Raw genomic sequence first — 4,055 nt, forward strand, 5'->3', positions numbered from 1 at the left:
AAAAAAAAAAAAAAATAGTTTTTATTTCAAAATAATTTGCCTTAAGTCATAAGCTTTCCTAGTTTATTTGAAATGTGACTTGATTCACAAAATATGAATTTGTGTTAATTTTTTCAAAGTAAATCTATATAAAGTAGGATATATTTCTGGTTGAGGTTGTTTATGTATTTATCAATGATTTATAAGACTTGTATAAAATTACTGTTGTTAAAAATTAACTCATTTATTTTGTAGCAGAGAGAATAGTGGTTGCCTCTGTGATGTGAAATATATAATAACAAAAGGTACTTTGAACAAATAGAATTAGAAGACAGTTTGGCCTCATAATATGGTAAAACATTTTTTTTTTAAAACTTTATTTTGCTTCATAGGAGATACAGCAAATGACCAAAGAATGGCAGCAGGAGGTAACAGTTCAGGAGCAGAAGGCACCCAACCTTTGGAGGTAAGCAAAACAAGCCAAGAGTCCTTATGACATGAACCTGAACACAGTCATCATGATTACAGATGCTGAGGATAAATGCTAACTTCTGCGCTTGCTCTGCAGACAGGTGCCTAGACATAAAGAACAGGGGGCCCACTGGGAGTCAGTGACTACCAGTGCAGGGAGTGACCCCAAGTACCAAACTTTTCTAGTACTGAAAATGGAAACTTTCTGTTAAGGAAAGAAGACTAGAGTCCTTCAATTAAAACACATAAGCTATTTTTAATTGAACGATTATTTTCTAATACATCTTTATACATAGTTTACCAACCTGTAGAGAAAGGTTTGAAAATAACCCATTCAGAACTAGATTGCACCACTATTTCCAACATCAGAGTACATTCCTTGATCGTGTCTTATAGAAAGACTAGGATATTTGTTCTGTTCCACATGAAAAAACTGTTTCTATTACCAAACGAGGGTACTTGGAAATGTCGTTAGGATACTTCTGGATACTATGCAGAAATATGCCAATGTTTAATCACTGTGTCTTTAAGATACAAGGAGAATTTAACTACTGGGATGGAAGGGAGATCCTGAATTTGGAAACTTTCTACAGGGTGACACACCTCTGCCTGCATCCTACCTATAGCATGAGAGTGTTGATGCATCCTGCTGGAGCCAGGATAGGGACCCAGCCAGCTTGGCTCACCACGGTCCAGCGTAGGCAGCTAAAAAGATGGTTAAATGAATAAATTAGTACAAATGTGAGTTATAAGTAGAGAGTAGTATTTATTTTAGAAGAGAAATTTTTATTTTTTGTATTTATATTTTTCACAGTGAACACATACTTTACAATCAAGTAAAAAACTTATTTAAATAACAGATACAAGGACAGAGAAAAACATCCAGCTTGTATATTACAGCAACTTGATCTCTTTTGTTTATTCAGGCATTTAGTGAGTGCTGACCACAAGTAGTCTCTCTGATGGGAAGTAAAGGTTGTTGGATCTGGGAAATAACCAGCAGGATGGTTTAGAAATCATCATGACTACCTGAGTTTAATTGCTTAGTATCTTGCTTTATTTAGGTTGCTTTAATGAAATGCCATAAACTGGTATTTTGTAAACAATATAAATTTATTTCTCTAGTTCTAGAGGCTGGAAAGCCAAGATCAAGAGGCTGGCAGATTTTATGTCTGGTGGGGGGCCGGCATTTTGGTTCATAGAAGGTGCCTTCTCTCCGTGTCCTTGAAAAATTAAAGGAGAATTCCAATCTCTTCAGCCCCTTATAAGAGTACTAATCCCATTAATGAGGGCTCCACCCTCATGACCAAATCACCTTTCACCTCCTAATATCTAATACCTTGGGGAATAGGTTTCAACATGTGAATTTGGGGGGAACACACATTCAGACCACAGCATTTAGTTCTGTGATTCATTGGAAATGTCTGTGGAACTTGATTAGCTTTCAAAGTTGATTCATTGATAGAAAGAATTCCAGGATTAATTCTTAAGGAAAGAAGCTTTTAAGATTATGATCTCCAGAGATTTGAAAATAGCTCAGTACCAGTCCATGGCCTGTTAAGAACTGGTCTGCCAGCAGGAGGTGAGCAGCCAGCTAGTGAGCAAAGCTTCATCTGTATTTACAGCTACTCTCCATCACTCTCATTGCTGCCTGAGCTCCGCCTCCTGTCAGATCAGCAGCAGCATTAGCTTCTAATAGGAGAGCAAACCCTATTGAGAACTGCCCATGGGAGGTATCTAGGTTGTGGCTCCTTATGAGAATCTAATGCCTGATGATCTGAGGTGGAGGTGAGCCAGTGATGCTGGCACTGGAGAGTGGCTGCAAATACAGATGAACATGAGTAGTGACGTTTGACTGCACAGAGACCACCATAAATCAATTGCTTACAGACTCCTATCAAAACTCTATCAGTGAGTGGCCAGTGAGTTGATGTACTTCAATTGTGCAACTGCATCTGGTGGCAGGCTTTAAATCAGAATCCCACACTTATTTTAGTCTGTGTGTGGCCCGCCCATTATTTTATTTACTACTTCTGTCCGCACCTCTGTTTTTTTTAATGGTAAGTTGTATAATTATTTCATTATATATTGCAATGTAATAATAATAGAAATAAAGTGCACAATAAATGTTATGTACTTGAATCATTTAAACCCCCCCCCATCTGTGCGTCTGTGGAAAAATTGTCTTCCATAAAGGCGGTCCCTGGTCCCTGATGCCAAAAAGGTTGAGGACTGCTGTGATAACAGATATGTCAAAAGGCCCTTCTATCCTAGCAGCTTCTGGGCAGTGGGAAGATGATGTTTGCTATCAGAACTCACTGTTATAGAAAAAGAAGCAGGGAGACTGTAAGTGAGACCACAGGGTTCAATCACAGTGCAAGAGGATAATACTGCAATCCTTTTAGAGGCCATATATATCTTGCCACAGAAAAGCCAAATGACCATTTACCTCAACAGTAAGCATCTAAAATGAAGCTCATGATTCTTCTTCTTTAAAAATCCCAAAATAAACACATTGTTGCACACTCCTCACTCCCCATACTCTGCCTTGATGTAGCAAAGATGAGTCTTACTCTGTCTCACAGATTTAAGTTCCATATAGAGGCTGACGGCTCCTCAAAAGTACCCAAGTCCTAGACTTTCCATCCAGCGGCCTACCTGACATTTCACTTGCAAATTTCTAGATAGTTCAGCATTTGCTTGACCATGGAAGACTCCTCGATTCCTGCCCCCACCCCCACCCCGAAGCTTCTCTCTGCCTAAGTTTCTAAACATTTCAGCCTTTACTTATCTATGGAAGAACCTTTGATTCCTGGCCCTCCCACCCTGAAGCTTCTCTCTGCTTAAGTCTAGACAGTTCAGCATTTACTTGACTGGGGAAGAACTATCAATTCCTGACCCCCAATCCCCCGCCCCACCCTCAAGCTTCTCTCTGCTGAAGTAAGTAGACAGTTCAGCCTTTATTTGACCACGGAAGACCCACTTATTGCCACTACACTCCATAGAGCGGTTGAGGGTCAAAACCCAGAGGTGTCCCTCGCTTCTCTCTTACCCTTGTGCTCCGCATTCAGTTGGCAAGTCCTGTCATGCTATCCTCTGCATCTGGAATTCAACTCTTTCTCAGCATCATTACTGTCAGAACAGCCTATGCCACCAATTTGACCAGGCCTCCATTTTTCCCCCTTAAGCCTGTTCTCCACATGGCAGACAGAAATATGTCAGATCACCTCACTCGCTGGCTTAAAACCTGACTTCCATGGTATCTAGAGTAACTGCTTAGTCCCTCATAGTGGGCTGCAGGGAGCTCCATCTGTCTCCAGTCTTGTGTCTCTCCACACCCAACCCCTTTTTAAACCCAGAGCTTCACTTGGCTCCCTCCATCAAGTGTCACTTTTCATGACTTCTTTAGCTAATGTGTCCCTCCCCGCAGTCACTATCATAGAACCCTGTTTTATTTTCTCCATCACATTAATCACTGTCTCAGATTATTCATTTGTTTATTATGTGCCTCCCCTGACTAGAATGAAAACAGATATTGTACCAGGGGGGAGGGGTACCAAAAAAAAACCCAGAATTATTTTTTGGAGGGCAGATCCCTTAGAGTA

The 4,055-nt window shown here is 40.3% G+C and overlaps 1 long non-coding RNA gene across 1 annotated transcript in view; it reads left to right on the forward strand.

The window, feature by feature from the left end:
* Positions 1-443, forward strand: part of LOC110596085 — a 152,234-nt gene extending 151,791 nt beyond the window's left edge. The window contains exon 3 of the long non-coding RNA XR_002482255.1: positions 372-443. This is a non-coding gene — a long non-coding RNA (uncharacterized LOC110596085). The remainder of the gene's footprint in view (positions 1-371) is intronic.
* Positions 444-4,055: the final 3,612 nt, after the last annotated feature.

The sequence above is a fragment of the Carlito syrichta genome, unplaced genomic scaffold, assembly GCF_000164805.1.
Source record: "Carlito syrichta isolate Samal-C Ts95f unplaced genomic scaffold, Tarsius_syrichta-2.0.1 Scaffold306634, whole genome shotgun sequence".
Classification (NCBI taxonomy): Eukaryota; Metazoa; Chordata; class Mammalia; order Primates; family Tarsiidae; genus Carlito; species Carlito syrichta.